General features: G+C 41.3%; 1 long non-coding RNA gene across 2 annotated transcripts in view; it reads left to right on the forward strand.

The window, feature by feature from the left end:
* The window catches only part of LOC134478900 (small ribosomal subunit protein eS10-like), a 207,842-nt gene that overhangs the window by 142,871 nt on the left and 44,398 nt on the right, over positions 1–20,573 (forward strand). The window contains exon 2 of one of the 2 annotated variants that reach the window (XR_015627335.1): positions 6,150–6,539. This is a non-coding gene — a long non-coding RNA (small ribosomal subunit protein eS10-like). Of the gene's footprint in view, positions 1–6,149; positions 6,540–20,573 lie in introns of those variants that run through there. The other variant, XR_015627336.1, reaches the window with a different exon arrangement.

Here is a 20,573-nt window from a genome sequence, read left to right on the forward strand (position 1 = left end):
GGCCAATGAATGACTGGTTCAACTAGAGACAAACACCAGGAGAAGGAGCCCATGCCTGCCATGGCCTGGAGGGCCAGGAACCAGACAGAGGTTGGACAACTCAGAGACCTGAGGATAGGATAAAACAACTGGCCCCCAAAAAAATCAATGAAATGATTCCTAATGATACTCTGTTATACTCCTAGATGGGAGCCTAGCATAATCATCATCAGAGAAGCTTTATCCTACAACTGACAGAGCAGATTCAGAGACCCATAGCCAAACATTGGGTGGAGCTTAGGGAATCCTGTGGAAGAGGGAGATTGCAGGAGTCACAGGTGTCAAGGGTACCATAAGAATAGGGCCCAGAGAATCAACTAAGCAGACCTCATAGGGACTCCCAGAGACTGAAGTGAAGACCAGGGAGCCTTTATGGGTCTGACCTAGGTTTTCCGAATGTGTTATAGTGTGTAGCTTGGTGTTCTTGTGGGACTCCTCAGCAGGAGTGAGAGGTGTCTGATTCTTTTGACTGCTTCTGGGATCCCTTTCCTCCTACAGGGTTGACTCATCCAGCCTTGATGTGAGTGTATGTGCCTAGTCTTATTGTAATTTGTTACGCTGTTGGGTTGATGTCCCTGAGAGGCCTGCCCTCTGCTGAAAGGAGGAGGAGTGGATCTGTGGGAAAGGGGAGTTTGGGGGTGAAGGACTCAGAGAACAGGAGGGTGGGGAAACTGTGGATGGGATTTAATATATGAGAGAATGAATGAATGAATGAATAAGAGACACGAGGAGAGAAGTGTTGGCCTAGTTCGTTAGACTAACGTTTTCCCATACAATGGTTTATTTTAAAGCACTTCCATAGAGCTTCTCCTGTGGGAGGCAGTACTGAATGCTGTCTGGGGATGATTTATATCGCCCAGAAGATTTGTTATGCAGTGAAACCATTCTTACTTTACAGCAGAAGCAAAACAGAAAGAAAGATCTTGGCCAGAGAGGGAGAAAGCCTTGCTTGGTACAGAGGAATACTCTAAGTGGTTGGGTCATTTAAACTTCTCTTCCCCTTTGTCTTGACTTCAGTAATTTGCATCTTTCAAAGAAAAATAAATTTCCCATGTATTCTCTTAACAGGTTTTTATACCAGTTTGTTTCCTTTAGCTCCCCATGATAGTGATTTGTTCTCATTTTCTTGTTCTAGTTAAGCTTAAAGAGTTGCCATTTTGATCAGTCTTTTCCAAAATGAATCTTGGTCTTGTTCGTTTATTTCTATCTCCCCCTACTTTATTAATGTTCCTTCTTATCTTGTTTGTGTTTGTTTTTCTGTATCATTAACATATATCTCATTTTTTTCTTAAGAAGTACTAGAAGCCCCTGGTTTTGTTTTAAACACTAATTCACCCACATATCATGAATTTTGATATTTTTTCATTTGAATTTCTTTAGAATTATTTATAACCCCTTCTCGAGTTATTTTTAAATCGATGAACATTATTTAAGATGTGCTTAACTGAACTTTTTTCTGCTTTATGTTCTACGGAGTTATTAATTATATCTCTTTGGTGTCATTTAGTTCTTACCATGGGTTTAGAACGTTCACAGTTTTCGTGCTCTGCCTGAGGAAAGATTAAAGTAATATTCTATCATTTCATATATAAGTAAGTACCTTGTGGGACTACAATTTCATTTCCCCTCTTTAAAATTCAAAAATGTAAATCCCTTACACACTCTGCTTTATAGTAATTTTGGCTTTACATAACCAATTGTCTGCTAAAGAAGTTTCAGAAGAGATCACGTGGTTAACATATCAGTGACACGATGATCACTTAAATGTTCATTAATAAAAGTTTGTTTCTTGGAGAATTCCTTCACCACTTCTTGCAGCACATGCATGCTGTCGAAGGAAGAGCATCCCTGCTCTCGCTGGTCTGGGCAATGCATCCTTCTTCATGTTCACAGATGTTTATGAACATAAGCATCTGGCGGTCCCTTTTAGTGGCTCCACAATGTTTCATTGTCTTTGTGCTTGAATAGTTTTTGAGATGTCGGCCCAGTGTACCCCCATACCTCAGTTTTCTCTTTAGATAGCACACATCCTCCACTTTTTTATTTTTACAGTTTGGTGGTTTCCTATTTTGGGGGGTGGTGGTTTAAAAAGTGTGTGTGTGTATGTGTACATGTACACTCATGAGTGCATGATAAGTCTACACACAGACGTTCCAGGACAACTTGTGAGAGTCAGTTGTCTTTTTGTCAGTAGATCCTGGGGGCAAAGCTCAGTCTGCAGGCTTGGCAAGGTCCTCAACAGTTTCCTGTGATATGTTGTAGGATTATTCAGCTCCTATGTCTATGGATTTTCTGTTTTTATGATATTTGGAAGAACTCTAGCTATTAATTTTGTTGTTTTGTTTTGTTTCCAGACAGGGTTTCTCCGTGTAGTTCTGACTGTCCTGGGACTTACTCTGTAGACCAGGTTGGCTTTGAACTCAGAGACCTGCCTATTTCTGTCTCCCGAGTGCTGGGATTAAAGGGTTTGCCACCATTGCCCATTGATATTACGTTTTTAATGTTTCTTCATTCCTCTTGAGAGCTCCAGTAGCTCATGGATTTAGATAGTCAGGATGATCCTTCCAATAGTGAGCCTGTTTCCTCTGCACCTGTGGATGCTTCTCTTGCTTGCTCCTCACAATTTCTAGTGTTTCTGCAGTGTCCACCCTGCTTTTGTAACTGAGAAAGATGCTCGTTTCTGCCACTAAGAACATCAACTCTAGAACTTTGCTTTAGTTCCCTTGTGTACATTGTGTTTCCTGTCTGCATGTGGGCTTTTCTCCAATCCCCTGGCCATCTCTCTGCCACTGTCTGTCACATATCCCAGTGGTCTTTGAGGCTCCTCTTTCTGTGATAGCCCACACAAGTTTGTTTCAGTGGGGCCTATACTTTATTTATTTCCTCCTATTTAGCATGGTGAGTACAGAGACCAAATCTTCACGAAGACACCCTTAGAATTTAGAAGAGTGTCTGGATGTAATAAATACACACTGAGAGAATTGATACATTAGTAACTTTTATAACATCCTAGTTTGTCTTTATTTTCTCCCTCTAAGTTCCTAGTCAGATTCCTATGGAAAGTCTTTGGCACAAAGGAGCCAGAGAGGCCAAGGATGGATAAATGATTCATCTTGATGACTAAACAGGGTGGAAAGTACTTTCTTAGCTTGGACAGAAGTTGATACTGTTGGAACACAGGTTATCAGGGCTGCAAAGGAAAAAGACCCGTTTGGGTATGCGGGGAAATTGGAATTAGGTTTGTCTGGAGCACTGAGAGACACAGCCATGGTCAGGAGCTTGGATTTTAGTTGTTAAGGGAATTTAAAAGTAAACTTCACTGAGTGCTTCTGAGGTTAGCAACATATTATGGAATATGTATAGAGAGGAAAATGTTTAGCTTCTGTGGTCTGAGTGTGAAACCACCCCCTGTAGTTTCAGATGTGTAAAATACTTGGTCTTCACCTGGCAGCATTGTCTGGAAAGATTGTCTCCCCCTCTTTCCTCACTGAGTAATGAGGTAAAACTACGCATGATGTGTGTGATTTACCTCCACATTCTACATGTTTTGTAGTGTGAAGATTTTCAGGACATGATCTTGTCATATCCTCAGGTTGTTGTGCAAGTTTGGGTGTTGCTATCTTTTTTCTCTCTACATTTCTAGTTTGGGCAGGGGTAGACGGCTTATCAGGTTGTTAGTGGGGACCCACCTCTAGAGCTGGACTCTACCGCTTCTGAATTATGTTTTAATTCTTCCGCCTGCTGCATTCTCATTTGATGAGGGATAGTGAAGCCTGGGGTGAGAGCCGTAGCTTTTATGAGCCAGGCGTCTCTTCAGATGCTGTATTTACTGTCTGATTTGATATTTGGAACAGGCAATGTGCCAGGGGCCCTCTAATAAACCACATTCACCAGTGGAAAGTGAAAACTAAACGAATGTCCCAGCCGAGTGTGAAGTTGACCCTTAACCCAGTTTTCATATGTGAGAGCTAAGTGTTGTGCATTAGCGTTAGGAGTTCTTCAACACTGCTTTTTGTTGTTGTTTGTTGAAGTTTTATAGGTCAGATCTGCTGTTGGGGTACAAGTATGTTTGCACACTTTGAAAGGATTAATGGAGAGGGTGGGATAGTGGGCATTTTCACAGGTTCTCAGTATAAATGTGTTGTCAAAGAGGAAAAAATTCAAAGATGGTTGCTTGGGAGGCAAGCCAGAGGATAGTGTACTATTTGTTATCTTTTTCAGGCTGCATCCCTAGGGAACACAGGACTTCCTGTGGGAATGAAGCCCCTGTTGGCTGGCACACCTGGGATTGAGTAAAAGGTTTAATTCCCTTTGGTTATATGTAGAGTACAAGATTTAGCTGTAAAGATGTTGGAAGAGATTTTGGTACAGTTAACAAACAATGGTAATGCTAACATGTCTGAAACTCATCTCATTTTGTAAACTTAAAACAGCTCTTGTAAGTTTCAGAGACTCGACTTGAATCCACCTCTCATGGATCCTATGGACTCTGGATAAATACCCCTGTCTACCAACAGCCTAAGCTTTTGCCTATTTCACCTATTGCCTATTCCAGAGGGTGATTCCTCCCCCTTTCCCAGGTTTTGGCACTAAAATAATAGATTTTCTTGGCGATGAAGTAAGTCAATTCAAGCTGAATCGAGAGTAAAAAAGGCAGGTTTATTGGGGGCAGCTCTTGGGTGGATTCACCGGTTCCCAGGAGTGGAGCCAGGGAAAAGACCATGCAAACAGGGAGACAGAGGGGTGGGGAGAAAGAGCATGCACACACAGGGAGAGAGAAACACACACATCCAGTCCTGAACCTTATTCTACACAGGACCTCTGCTTAAGTTAATTAGTCCTTCATAATCATGCAAGTTGATTTGACGTGCCCCTGAATCCCGTTTTGACCCAAAACATCCCATTTGACTGGAGGCTAGTGTTTGACAGAATTTCCGGGTCTATGCTTTCAGTTTAGCATCAGCTCTCCTGTGGTCTGCTAGCAGTGGATTTAGGCTTAAGAAGTAGCTAAAAGATGTCTGCCAAGTCAGTTGAGGAGTTAATATTGGGGCAAATTAAAAGGAACTCTCTTGTTTTCCATTATCCTGGAGATGGAATCCAGAGCTTTGTATGTGTTGGACAGGTGCTCTAATGCTAAGCTACATGTCCTGCCCAAGAGGTCTTATGTGAGCAACATGATGTTTAGAGCTAAGGGTAGACTTCAGGGCATTTGGCCAAATGGATGTTGTGTTGAGAATAAGTGGGCATTAAAGGTGGACTGGAGGGCATTTTGGGGGCTGGAGAAGGAACACCTCAGGAACTGCTGTGTAGAGCTAGAAGGGAGCCAGTGAAAGGGCAGTTGTCTTAGCTTTTCCTGTTGCTATGGTAAAATACTCTGATGAAAGCAACTGCTAAGATAAAAGGTTCCTTTCAGTTCAATGCTGTACTTGCCCATCGTTTTGGGGGAAGACTGAGGCAGCTGGTAGGTAAGGAGGTGGATAGCAAGGGATAAGGGCATGCGTTCAGGTCCCTCTCTCCTCGTCACTGTGTCCAGAACCCAGACCATGAAATGGTCTGTCCTGCAACCACCCTCATCCCAACCCATTAAGGAGAGTCTCTCCACAGCAATCAGTGTAATCTGGATGATCTCCCATAGGCATGCCCAGAGGTGATTCTAGATTCTGTCATATTGACAATTAATAAGAACTGTCACACCAGTGCTGAGTGGCACAGACAAGCAGTTGACACCCGTGACACCATAAATGTACAGCAGAGCTGACTAGCTCCTCGGGGAAGTTATCTCCAGCAGGAGGGGGCAGTCAGGCCACCAATAGCAGCAGAGTGGAGGGATGGTGGGCCGACTTCAAGTATGGGAAGAGACGGGGCGGGTGCTATGGTGACAGCACATCAGAGAGAATGGACAGGTCTAAGAATAGCGGTGGCCATTAGTTTAATAAGAATGATAAGCGTTCTTTGCCATTTCAACTTCCAACTTATAAAAAATCTGATTGTGATGCTGTGTTTGTGAAGCTGGCCGTTACCCAGAGTGTAGATGAGGAATTAGATGATGAAGAAAATTTACACAGCCATTCCACCTACCATTCATTTATTGATTTTTCTCATGTTTTTAGATGTAAACAATACGTTTGTATGTCAGAGTCTGCAAAGGCATTGAGAACAGAGAGCAGCAAGCTGAGGCTCCTATTGGAGTGGGATTGGACTCGCTCTGAGGAGGGTGAGTTCCATCTAGACGAATCTGGAAGAGCGTCATGACCACATCTCTGGCAGCATGGAAATGGAAGATGGGCTTTGTGGAGGAAGATTCAATCTGTGGCCTTGGTGCACAGGGAAGCCATGAAGGAGCTCTGGATAGTTTTGTAGGAAGCGATGTGTGCTGTGTAATGGGAGGCTTTTGAGAGCCATGAGTGAAGCTGGCAATGACTAGAGGGCAGCGAAAGAGGGATGAGGTACAAGAGCTCTTGTGAAATGAATTACACAGTTAATAAAGTCGGGTGATGGAAGCAGTTTGGGAACCTGAAATTAGCTGTAAGCTCCTTGAGTTATTCCACAATTAATACCACGGGGAATCATCTTTCTGAGCTTCTCTCCCAAGAATAATGCAGAAGTGCAGAGGAGAATCAACTCAGAGCCTGCTGTTCCCAGTAACTGCTCAGAGTCATTAACGCTTCTGCTCACGCAGGGCTTCAGCCCCTGCAAAGTCCTGCTGGAACCTCTAGAAAGTGCTCATAGACCATCTCGCCATTTATTATCTGATAGAGAAATTTGAAATTTCTCTCAAATCACTCTATCACTCCCTATCCCATGAAAGTCTCAGGTTTGAAGTTGGAGAGATGGTTCAATGGTTAAGAGCACGAACTGCTCTTCCAGAGGTCCTGAGTTCAATTCCCAGCATCCACATGGTGGCTCACAACCATCTGTAATGGGATCTGATGTCCTTTCCTGGCGTGTCTGGTGTATATTTTATACATAAAATAAATAAATACATCTTTAAAAGAGAGCAAGTCTCAGGTTTTCCTTCCCTAGTGTTCCTACGTTTTTTTTTTTTTTTTTTTTTTTTTTTTAAAACAAACCTGTACTCAAAGAATCTTGCAGCTCATGTTGGCCGGAAGAAGGAGTTAGAACCCTGAAATAGCCACAGATTATAAGCTATCATGTGGGTGCTGGGAATCAAAGCCAGGTCCTCTGGAAGAGCAGCCCTTAATCAACGAACCGTCTCTCAATCACATAGCTGCAGTTTTTTCAAACTAAAGCATTTCCCCAAATCTAAAGTGTTCTTGTGAGTTTCTTGAAAGAGAAATGACCTATTAGTATATCTCCAGACCTTAAAATGCCACTAGAAAAACTTTTATAAAAATCCATCAATTCAGTGGGAGGAGGTTTTCTTTTGGGAAGTTCACCTGTCCATGATAAATGAACTCTGAGACTGGGAACATGGGGGATGGGGGCGGGCAGCCTCTGGATTGTTTGCAGTTTTCCCTTTTCAAAGCTGGAGTGTTTTCTCAGATTTTGACTGGCCACGTCTTCCATGACAGGCTGATTGACATACCATTTTCTATGTAAGCAGTTTTGTACTTTTTCCTTTTTGAGGGAAGTTTGGAGATCTGTTCTTTATGCTATAGGTGTCTGGACATTTCCATCAATCTTCTCTGAGGAAGGAAATCTAGCCCCTGTTAGTAGCCTGAGGATTTACTCTCCCTTCAGCTCCTAAGTCAGCATCTAGTGAGTACAGAGTCCACTTCCTCCTCTGAGATGGGAACTGGGTTATGTAACCTTGCGGTAGAGCATGAGGCTCTGGTGTGTTCTGAGAAGCTACTGTCCAGCTGTGGGCCACTCAGTGCCTGAGTCTTCCTGTGGTTTCACCCAGCCATCTTGTCTCGTTAGGAACTGTTTAGCCATGTTGAGGAATAAATTTGATAATGGATGTGAAAGCTCTTTGGAAATCCTAAGCTGCAGAGAGCAATTATCTCAGCGCACACAGTTGTTTTTCTAAGCTGTTAGCTTTATTAACAGGCTCTCTTTAAAAAGACCTGATAGAAGCATCATTTTATCCTCTTTCACAGGGAAGAGTATTAGCATAAGGTTCTGTTTTATATAAAGGCAGCTACAACATCCTGAAATGATTCAAAATGGAGAGAGAAGTTTCACCCACTGCACTTAGGGCTGGCGGGCTTTGTGGCTTGCTTCTCTACTATAGGTTCACACACATCAAGAAGGCCCAGTGCATTTTGGTCTTGCAGAAGGAAGTTGTCTAGAAGCACTATTGACAGCCTGGGTGGCTCCAGATGAACTCCACAGGGGGACTGTCTCCAGTGTCATTTGGAGGAACATGAAAGCCTTTTTTCTCTTTCTCTTTGGACAGAATGAGAAGGAGGGTTTATGTCCTCAGTGTTTGGAGTAGATTAGGATAGAGGAATAAAAACATTCAATCCCATCAACTTTTACTACCTCCTCCTCCTCCTCCTCCTCCTCCTCCTCCTCCTCCTCCTCCTCCTCCTCCTCCTCCTCCTCCTCCTTCTTTTGCCTATAAGACTTCCTCTCCCCTACCTAACTCAGGACCTTGAGATTACTCTACACCTGAGATATAACCTCAGTTACTAGCCATTTTTTTTTTTTTTTTGAGAAAGGGTCACAAATAGCACAGGCTGCCCTTGAACTTGTTGAATATCCAAGGATAAATCTCCTTAGCACTGGAATTAAGAGAAATGTTGGGGATGGATTCCCAGGGCTTTGTGCATGCCAGATGTGGTGGTTTGAATAAAAATAGCCCCCATAGGTGGCACTATTAGGAGGTGTGGTTTTGTTGGTGGAGGTGTGTCCCTAGGGCATGGGCTTTGAGCTCTCTGACTGCTTAAGTCTGGCCTAGTGTGACTGTCTCTTCCTGCTGCCCGCGGATACAAATGTAGAACTCGCAGTTCCTTCTCCAGCACTATGTCTGCCAGCCAAGACAAAAATTGACTAAATCTCTGAAACTGTAAGCCAATCCCAATTAAATGTTTTCCTTCATAAGAGTTTCCTTGTCCATGGTGTATCTTCATAGCAATAAAACCCTAAGGTCAGCACTCTGCCATCTATGCTACACCCCCGAGCCTTCAGTCTATTTTCTATCATGGACGTTGGCTGGTTGTAGACAGATTGTTTATGTCTAAGACACAAACTGCACAGAGCAAAACCAGGCTTCTTCCAGGCAGACGGTGGTTTTTGAAGCCCAAGCAGGATTGACACACATGATAGCTAGGAGACAGCATCTTTGTGGATGCAGGACTATCCTCCATAACGGAAGCCAGGGGCTGTTCTGATTTAACCATCATTAAACTTCCTGGGGAGAGCAGGGGAGAAGGCCTGGCAGCTGCCTCGAGGTGACAGCTATTGGCATTAGTGTGTTCATGTCAGATACCCTGAGGCCCTCTGAATGTCAGGCAGAAGCTCACAAGGGGAGATTCTTAGAGGAGATGTTTTTTTGCTATGGATGAGAGCAAGGATAGGGAGTTTGGCTTGTAGTTCATATTACTTTATTTGTAGGAATGGATGGTACCTAGACTAGGACACTTAAGTTAAAAAGCACAGAAAAACTTTCTACGTCGTCTCTATCCCAGTACAGCACATACGGAATTCATGTATTTACAGAGTTACAATACAAGGTAGTACAACTCCCTTGTTTCTTACTTTTTGACATGGTACAAGGCTGACACCTCCTACTATGTGTGATTGAGAGAGAGAGAGAGAGAGAGAGAGAGAGAGAGAGAGAGAGAGAGAGAGACTGCCTTGATGCAATTCTTGGAGACCACAGGCACAGCAGGGGGCTCCAGTCTAGTGTAGAGCTGTAAAGAGATTATTTGAATTTCAAAATCCTTTCATTAGCATATGTTTAGTACAGAAATGGCATACTTACTTATGACAGATTCATATACACACACATACACACACACACATACACACACACATACACATACTTATACACACACATACACCCGCATGCACACACATACACACACATACTCATACACACACATACACATACACACACACACACACACATACACATACACATACAATGTATTCTATTGTATTTAGACTCTCTCAGCAAAGAGTCCTTGGGCTGGGAACTTCTGAGAGTGGTTAGTACAGTCTTCACATTCAAAGATGATGGGAGTGGGGTAAGTGCAGGGTTTTGAAGTTGGCAGAGACGTGGATACTATAAAAGGCCAGAGCATTTGCCGGGTAGGAAGAGAAGTTATTTGTGGCCAGTCTTGAGTCTTATTTTTTCCCTGGGAAAATGAAGTTAGCAAACCGTAGGCAGCCTATCTTGAAGTGTGCTCCTCCATTGGGGACGTGATGTCTCTGCATCTCCGATCCACACTGTAGCCCCCTGCTTCCGTTCACAGACCGACCCCTTTGTGCTCCCTACATGCCTTTCAGACCCTAGTATATCAAGACAAAAACAGCATCTTTCCTGCCTCAACCACAGACTTACTCCTTCCATCTGGCAATGCAAATGATGAACACCCCAAAATTGTAGTACAAAATCGGTAACCTGGTCTACTTGGCTGTTTTAACAGAAAATTTGATCAATAAAAATTTTGTGTTATGTTGGGTTTTCCTCTGTCATTAACAAAACAGATTTTTTTTACTTTGAACTCATCTTTAATAGTGTAAATAGTCCGATTTCTTTTTTTTTTTTTTTTGGTACTATTTTATGTGTACAGGTGTTCTGCCTCACGAATGTCTACCCCATGTGTGTGCAGTGTCCAGGGACACCAGAAGAGGGTATTGGATTCCCTAGAACTGGAGTTATAGAGCCATGTGTGCGCTGGGAACCAAACCTGGGCTCTCCTAAAGAACAGCCAGGGGTTTTCAATGCTAGCCGTCTCTCTGGCCCTTATTGATCTTATGCCAATCAGCAGGCTACACAGACATATAGTACATTCATATTAGAATAATGTTACTAGAGAATTCATTCGCATTTTGCCAAGATTTTAAGAATTATTTTGTTGCCAGTGTCTTGGATTGGCCCAAGAATCAATTCAGAATCACATCACACTATATTTGGTTAATTTTGCTAATCAGGTCTCCTTCAGTGTCAAACTCTGAGGTCATTTCCTCTTTAGGCTTTTTGTGTTTTATTTGTCCTTGACCCAAAGAATACTGATCAAAAGTTACTTTGAAGAATGTCCTTGACCCTGAGTTTCTTAATATTTTCTCATGATTCCATTAAGGTTAGGCATTTTTGATTAAAAAAAAATGGTACTGAAGTATTTTTCTGACTAGCATCATTGGTATCAACTCTGGTCCTTGGTCAAGGAGGTGACCTTTAGGCTGCTTCATTGTGGAGTTACTCCTTGAGCTCCAGGAGATGCTAATTATATTGTGCAGAGATTCTAAGCCAGAAACACATTGTTTCTCTTTTCCTGTGGTCCACTAATCCTAGCATCCACTGATGGGTCCTGCCTGTAACTGTTGCTGCTGAAGAATTTGCCTGACTGTGACTTTCTAGTTCTGCCTTTGCTTCTAATTAGACTTCTTGTGCCAAGAACACCCCTACCGTTTATCTCTTCAGTTATTTATTTGTATCTATACACTCATGGATGCTTCTTTTGGCTTGGAGCTATAACCCCAAATTGTCATGATTAATTTTATTAGTCAGATCTCTCCACCTTTCTGCCTTTAGCAACCCCTTCAGGTTGGTTCTTTGTTTCCACGCAAATGACCTATCACGTTTTCAGAACTTTATTGCTTTGTGGTAACATCAGTCAGGTGCAAGATTATTTTCTATTTTCTCAACCTCAGACATTCAGACATTATTTCCTCTTGGCCCTCCAGGTACTTGCAATAGAAAATGGGATTTGTAAAATGAGAAATGAGCTATAGCCCTGACCCTGGCTTTTGTGGTCTCGCCTTTTCCAGCCCATCCGTGGCTTTTCTAGACTGTTGTATTGATACTATATTGGTATTTACATTGGTATCATGTTCTTCCCTTTATAACTGTTATACAACTGACGGTCACATCTGAAACCAGGGTGTGTGATTTCTTCACCTTTGTTCCTTTAACTCATTATTATGTTTGCATCCTCCAAGGCCTTTTGTAGTGTCATAGAGGTTGGAAAGGTTTTTTGTGTTTTTTGTTTGTTTGTTTATTTGTTTTTAAACTTGTGTAAAAATGTTGTTGGGATATTGATATAGATTGAATTGAATCTGTCAACTGTTTTAGGTTGTATGAAGAATTTCAAAATACTAAGTCACACAATCCATGAACCCAGGAAAATGTCTCATGTATTTGTGTTCCCTAATTTAATTTCCTCAATCATTGTTTGGTTTTCTTTCATAGCCTTGTTTAAATTTATGTCCAAGTACTTAAGTGGTTGTAACTCTTGTAGATGATGCCTTTTCTTATTATTTTCAGATGGTCAGGGTCAGTACACAGAAATACGAGGGACTTTTTCAGGTGTTGATTTTGGCAGCTTGAGATTTGCGTAGAATTTATTTATACTAATAACCAATTTTTGATGATGTTTTCAGGACTTTGTTTTCTGTATTTTATTATGTCATTAGCAAATAGAGATGGTTTAACTTTATTCCATCTAATTTTCTTTCTCTTGATTACTTAGTCTGGCTGGGACTTTGACGTGTTGTATTGGAAGGAAGCAGGGAAGAGAGAAAGGTACTGATTCTTGATTCTGCTCCAAGTAGGATAACTTCTTGGGGTTCACTATGGCTTGTCTTGTGTAGCTCTTACTATGTTGAAGCATTTTCTTTAACAAAAGTTTATTTTTACTTTAGGAATGTTTGTCTGCTTGTATATATGTGCACCAAGTGCCTGCAGTGCCTGTGGAGACCAGAAGAGGGCATCAGATCCCTTGACCTGAAGTTACAGAACAGCTGTGAGTTGTAATGTGTCTGGTGGGAACTGAACCTGAGTCCCCTGTTAACTAAATTCAGACAACCTTTGTGAACCACTGAGACAGTTCTCTGGCCTGACATAGTTTCTCTTTAAGCCTATTATAGTAAATGTTTTAGTTCTCTTGATTTCTTGTTTGCATTTTCTCGTGTGTTTAGGTAATTTGTGCTCTATCTTCAGTCTGTCTCCATGTGTGTCTTCCTGGGTCCCAGAGATAAATCTCACCTGACCCCTAACTGTAATGCTGAGTTGTCCTGCTAGTGAATTGTAGAGGATTTCTGCATCTGTATTCCTCAGACATTGGTCTATACTTTTTATCCTCATAGGATTCTTTTCTGAATGTACAGCGCTAATGTGGGAGCTCCATAATGGCTTCAGAAGCATCCCTCCCCATGCAGTCTTTTGGGAGAGTTGACAGGAATTGTTATTCATCTGCTTTAAGCACTGATGGAACTCAGCAGTATAGCAGTTGGATCTCATATTTGATGGGAAACTTTTTTTATTATAGTTTCAATCTTTGCTCACTATATGCTGGTCATTTAAAAATCCTATTTACATTAGTCAATCTTTATAGGTTGTATGTATGCAGGATTTTGTTCATTTCCTATTTGTTGGCAAATTGTACATTGTAGCATCTTCTAAACTTCTTTCTATATTTTTGTGCTACCCCTTGTAATACTTCTTTTTGGTTTTATTTACCTGGAAGTCTTAACTTTTTTATTGGATACATTTCTTTATTTATATTTCAAATGTTATTCCCTTTCCTGGATTCCTGTCCATAGTCCCCTATCCCCCTCCCTCTCCCTCAAAGGGTGTCCCCTCATTCCCCACTAGGACATTCCCCTGCACTGGGGGTCCAACCTTGGCAGAACCAAGGACTTTCCCTTCCACTGGTGCCCAACAAGGCTTTCCTCCGCTACATATGCAGTTGGAGCCCTGGATCAGTCCATGTGTAGTCTTTCGGTAGTGGCTTAGTCCCTGGAAGCTCTGGTTGGTTGGCATTATTGTTCTTATGGGGTTGCAATCCCCTTCAGTTCTTTCAATCCTTTTTCTAATTCCTCCAATGGGGGTCCCATTCTCAGTTCAGTGGTTTGCTGCTAGCATTCACCTCTGTATTTGACATGCTCCGGTTGTGTCTCTCAGGAGAGATCTATATCTGGTTCCTATCAGCATGTACTTCTTAGCTTCCTCAATCTTACCTAGTTTTGGTGGCTGTACACACACACACACACACACACACACACACACACATGTATATGAGTCACATGTGGGGCAGGCTCTGAATGGCCTTTCCTTGAGTCACTGCTCCAAACTTTGCTTCCATATCCCCTCCTATGGATATGTTTTTACCATTTTAAGAAGGAGTGGGAGCATCCACATTTTGGTCATCCTTCTTCTTGAGCTTCCTGTGGTCTGTGGATTGCATCTTAGGTAATTTGAGCTTTTGTGCTAATATTCACTTATCAACGAGTGCATACCAAGTGTGTTTTTCCTGTGATTGAGTTACATCACTCAGGATGATATTTTATAGTTCATTCCATTTGCCTGTGAATTTCATGAAGTCATTGTTTTTGATCACTGAGTAGTACTCCACTGTGTAGATGTACTATATTTTCTGAATCCATGTTGAAGGGCAGCTGGGTTCTTTCCAGCTTCTGGCTATTATAAATAAGGCTGCTATAAACAGAGTGGAGCATGTGTCTTTGTTGTATGTTGGAGCATCTTTTGGGTATATGCCCAAGAGAGGTATAGCTGGGTCCTCAGGTAGTTCAATGTCCAATTTTCTGAGGAAACTCCAGACTGATTTCCAGAGTGGTTGTACCAGTTTGCAATCCCACCAACAATGGAGGAGTGTTCCTCTTTCTCCACATCCTTGCTAGCATCTGTTGTCACCTGAGTTTTTGATCTTAGCCATTCTGACTGGTGTGAGGTGGAATCTCAGGGTGGTTTTGATTTGCATTTCCCTGATGACTAAGGATGTTGAACATTTTTTAGGTGCTTTTTGGCCATTCAATAATCCTCAGCTGAGAATGTTTTGTTTAGTTCTGCACCCCATTTTTTAATAGGGTGATTTGACTCTCTGGAGTTTAACTTCTGGAGTTCTTTGTATGTTTTGGATATTAGCCCTGTATCGAATGTAGGATTGATAAAGATCTTTTCCCAATATGTTGGTTGCCGTTTTGTCCTAATGACAGTGTCCTTTGCCTTACAGAAGCTTTGCAGTTTTATGAGGTCCCACTTGTCGATTCTTGATCTTAGAGCATAAGTCATTGGTGTTTTGTTTGGGAAATTTTCTCCAGTGCCCATGTGTTCGAGACCCTTCCCCACTTTTTCTTCTATTAGTTTGAGTGTATCTGGTTTGATGTGGAGGTCCTTGATACACTTGGACTTAAACTTTGTACAGGGCAGTAAGGATGGATAGATTTGCAGTCTTCTACATGCTGGTCTCCAGTTGAACTAGTACCATTTGTTGAAAATGCTACCTTTCTTCCATTGGGTGTTTTTGGCTCCTTTGTCAAAAATCAAGTGACCATAGGTGTGTGGGTTCATTTCTGGGTCTTCAATTCTATTCCACTGGTCTATCTGCCTGTCTCTGTACCAATACCATACATTTTTTATGCCTATTTCTCTGTAATACTGCTTGAGGTCAGGAATGGTGATTCCCCCAGAAGTCCTTTTATTGTTGAGGATAGTTTTAGCTATCCTGGGTTTTTTGTTATTATGAATGAATTTGAAAATTGTTCTTTCTAACTATATGAAGAATTGAATTGGGATTTTGATGGGGATTTCATTGAATCTGTAGATCGCTTTTGGTAAAATGGCCATTTTAACTATATTAATCCTGCCAATCCATGAGCATGACAGGTCTTTCCATCTTCTGAGATCTTCTTCAATTTCTTTCTTCAGAGACTTGAAGTTCTTGTCATACAGATCTTTCACTTCCTTGGTTAAAGTCACACTGAGGTATTTTATATTATTTGGGACTATTGTGAAGGGTGTCATTTCCCTATTTTTTTCTTGGCTTGTTTATCCTTTGTGTAGAGGAAGGCTACTGATTTGTTTGAGTTAATTTTATCCCAAGCCACTTTGCTGAAGTTGTTTATCAGGCTTAGTAGTTCTCTGGTGGAACTTTTGGGGTCACTTAAGAACACTATCATATCATCTGCAAATAGTGATATTTTGACATCTTCCTTTCCAATTTGTATCCCTTTGACCTCCTTTCTTTGATTGCTCTGGCTAGGACTTCAAGTACTATATTGAGTAAGTAGGGAGAGAGTGGGCAGCCTTGTCTAGTCCCTGATTTTAGTGGGATTGCTTCAAGTTTCTGTCTGTTTAGTTTGATGTTAGCTACTAGTTCGCTCTATATTGCTTTTACTATGTTTAGGTATGTGCCTTCAATTCCTAATCTTTCCAGGACTTTTATCATGAAAGGGTATTGAGTTTTTTCAAATGCTTTCTCAGCACATAATGAAATGATCATGTGGTTTTTATCTTTGAGTTTGTTTATATAGTGGATTACATTGAGGGATTTTGTATATTGAACCATCCCTGAATACCTGGGATGAAGCCTACTTGATCATGATGGATGATCATTTTGATGTGTTCTTGGATTTGGTATGCAAGAATTTTATTGAGTATTTTTGTGGTGATATTCATAAGGGAAATTGGTCTGAAGTTCTCTTTCTTTGTTGGGCCTTTGCATGGTTTAGGTATAAGAGTAATTGTGGCTTCATAGAAGGAATTTGGTAGTGCTCTGTCTGTTTCTATTTTGTGTAATATTTTGGACAGTATTGGTATGCGGTCTTCTATGAAGTTGTGATAGAATTCTGCACTAAACCCATCTGGTCCTGGGCTCTTTTTGGTTGGGAGATTTTAAATAACTGCCTTTATTTTCTTTAGAAGTTATGGGGTTGTTTAGGTGGTTTATCTGTTACTGATATAACTTTGTTACCTGGCATTTGTCTAGAAAATTGTCCAGTTTTCCAGACTTTCCAGTTTTGTTGAATATAGGCTTTTGTAGTAGTATCTGATGATTTTTTGAATTTCCTCAGATTCTGTTGTTATGTCTCCCTTTTCATTTCTGATTTTGTTAATTTGGATATACTCTCTGTATCCTCCAGTTAGCCTGGCTAAGGGTTTATCTATCTTGTTGATTTTCTCAAAGAACCAACCCCTGGTTTAGTTGATTATTTGTGTAGTTCTTTTTGTTTCTCTTGGTTGATTTCAGCGCTGACTTTGATTATTTCCTGCCTTTTACTCCTCCTGGGTGTATTTGCTTCTTTTTGTTCTAGAGCTTTTAGGTGTGCTGTCAAGCTGCTGATGTATGCTCTCTCCTGTTTCTTTATGTAGGCACTCAGAGCTATGAGTTTCCCTCTTAGCACTGCGTTCATTGTGTCCCATAAATTTGGTTCGTTGTGCCTTCATTTTCATTAAATTCTAAGCAGTCTTTAATTTCTTTCTTTAATTCTTCCTTTATGAAGTTGTCATTGAGTAGAGCATTGCTCAACTTCCATGTATATGTGGGTGTTCTGTCATTATTTTTGTTATTGAAGACCAGCCTTAGTCCCTGGTGATCTAATAGGATCCATGGGATTATTTCTATCCTCTTGTATCTGTTGAGGCCTGTTTTGTGACTGATTAAATGGTCAATTTTGGAGAAGGTACCATGAGGTGCTGAGAAGAAGGTATATCCCTTTGTTTTAGGATGAAATGTTCTATAAATATCTGTTAAATCCATTTGTTCATAACTTCTGTTAGTTTCTCTATGTCTCTGATTAACTTCTGTTTCCATGATCTGTCCATTGATGAGAGTGGGGAGTTGAAATCTCCTACTATTATTGTGTGAGCTGAAATATGTGCTTTGAGCTTTAGTAAGGTTTCTTTTATGAATGTAGGTGTTCTTGCATTTGAAGTATAGATATTTAATATTGAGATTTCATCTTGGTGGATTTTTCCTTTGATGAATATGAAGTGTCCTTCCTCATCTTTTTTTGATGATTTTTGGATGAAAGTCGAGTTTATTCAATATTAGAATGGCTACTCCAGCTTGTTTCTTCAGACCATTTGCTTGGAAAGTTGTTTTCCAGCCTTTCACTCTGAGGTAGTGTCTGTCTTTGTCTCTGAGGTGTGTTTCCTGTATGCAGCCAAATGCTGGGTCCTCTTTACATATCCAGTCTGTTAGTCTATGTCTTTTTATTGGGGAATTGAGTTCATTGATGTTGAGAGATATTAAAGAATAGTAATTGTTGCTCTCTGTTATTTTTGTATTTAGAGGTGGAATTATGTTTGTGTGTCTCTCTTCTTTTGGTTTCGTTGCAAGGAGATTACTTTCTTGCTTTTTCTAGGGTGTAGTTTCCCTCCTTGTGTTGGGCCTTTCTGTCTATTATCCTTTTTAGGGCTGGATTTGTGGAAAGATATTGTGTAAATTAGGTTTTGTCATGGAATATCTTGGTTTCTCCATCTATGTTGAGAGTTTTGCTGGTTATAGTAGCCTGGGCTGGTGTCTGTGTTGTCTTATGGTCTGTATAACATCTGCCCAGGATCTTCTGGCTTTCATAATCTCTGGTGAGAAATCAGGTGTAATTCTGATAGGTCTACCTTTATATGTTACTTGACCTTTTTCCCTTACTGCTTTTAATATTCTTTCTTTGTTTTGTGCATTTGGTGTTTTGACTATTATGTGACAGGAGGAATTTCTTTCCTGGTCCAATCTATTTGAAGTTCTGTAGGCTTCTTGTATGAGCATCTTTCTTTAGGTTAGGGAAATTTTTGTATTTAATTTTGTTGAAGGTATTTACTGGCCCTTTAAGTTGGGAGTCTTCATTCTCTTCTATACCTATTATCCTTAGGTTTGATCTTTTCATGTGTCCTGGATTTCCTTTATGTTTTGGACCAGGAGCCTTTTGCATTTTACATTATCTTTGATGGCTGTTGATATTTTATATGGTATCTTCTGCCCCTGAGATTCTCTCTTCTATCTCTTGTATTCTGTTGGTGATGCTTGCATCTATGACTCCTAATCTCTTCCTTAGCTTTTCTATCTCCAGGGTGCTGTGCTTTTATTTTTTTTTATTATTTCTATTTCCATTTTTAAATCCTGGATGGTTTTGTTCAATTCCTTTACCCTGTTTGGTTGTATTTTCCTGTAATTCTTTAAGGAATTTTTGTGTTTTCTCTTTAAGGGGTTCTACTTGTTTCCTTGTGTTGTCCTGTATTTCTTTTTTCTTTTTTTCTTTTTTTCCAAGCTGGGGACCGAACCCAGGGCCTTGCGCTTGCTAGGCAAGCGCTCTACCACTGAGCTAAATCCCCAGCCCCTGTCCTGTATTTCTTTAAGGGAGTTATTTATGTCCTTTGTAATCTTCTCCCTCATCATCATAAAATGTGACTTTAAATCTAAATCTTGCTTTTCTGGTGTGTTTCGATATCCCGTATTTTCTTTGGTGAGAGTACTGGACTCTGATGATGCTAAGTAGTCTTGGTTCCTGGGCTTGCCTCTCGCCATCAGGTTGTTTCTGGTGTTAGCTTGTCTTGCTGTTTCTGACAGTGGCTTGACCCTCCTGTAGGCCTCTGTGTCAGCATTCCTCTAGACCTGTCTTACTGTTTTCTTTCAGTTGTTTCTGGGAACAGAGTGCTCTGCTCTCAGGTGTGTAGACACTCCTGGTGGACTGTCTTTCAGCATTCAGTGCAGGCAGGAATCAGAAGGGTCCTCTCCCTGACTGCTCCTAGGTCCCTGCGCCCAGGGTCCACAGCTGGCACTAGGTGATTCCCTCTTGGGTCAGGAATGTGGGCAGAGGGTAGTCTCCTCTGATTTCTCAGGAGAGTCCGTACTTCTGAGGGTCTAGTTCTCTCCCCCATGGGATTTGGGTGTAGGGAGCTGTTTGACCGGTTCAGTTCAGTTCTGGGTGCAGATCAGAACTGCAGGTTCCTCCTGCTGACTGTTCCTATATTCCAGTGTTCAGAGGCACTATGCAATTTCCTCTTGGGCCAGGGATGTGGGCAAAGGTGGGCAGAAGTGGCAGTCTGTCCTGCGGTCTCAGGATGGTCCAATCTTCTGGGTGTTCAGCTCTCTCCCCAAGGGATTTTAAGTCTTACCTTTTTAAAGCAAATTTTTTTTTTAAAAGTTGCACATATCAGGGAGCTGGAGAATGGCGAAGCAGTTCAGAGCACTAGCTGTTCTTGTAGAGGATCTAGGTTCAGTACCCTGCTCTCATATGGTGCTTACAACCAACTGAAACCCCTCTTCTGGCCTCTGCAGTCATATGGTACACATAAAATAAAATAAAGTTTTAAATATTGGGCTTATCAGCATTAGACTTCTCTGTAACCTGTACCCTTTTTAAAAATTTTATTTTTCTTTTATTGGATATTTTTATTTACATTTTAAATGTTATCCCCTTCTTAGTTTCCCCTCCAGAAACCTTCAATCCCACCCCCATCCCCAGCTTCTATGAGTGTGCTCCCTCACCCACCCACCCTCCCACTCCCTCCCACTTCCCTGCTCTGACATATCCTTACAATGGGTCATTAAGCCTTGACAGGACCAAGGGCCTCTCCTCTTGATGTCCAACAGCACCATTCTCTGCTACATATGTGGATGGAGCTATGGGTTCATCTCTGTGTACTCTTGGGATGGTGGTTTAGT

This window comes from Rattus norvegicus, chromosome 8 (genome assembly GCF_021556685.1).
Source record: "Rattus norvegicus strain SHRSP/BbbUtx chromosome 8, alternate assembly SHRSP_T2T, whole genome shotgun sequence".
NCBI classification, from domain to species: domain Eukaryota; kingdom Metazoa; phylum Chordata; class Mammalia; order Rodentia; family Muridae; genus Rattus; species Rattus norvegicus.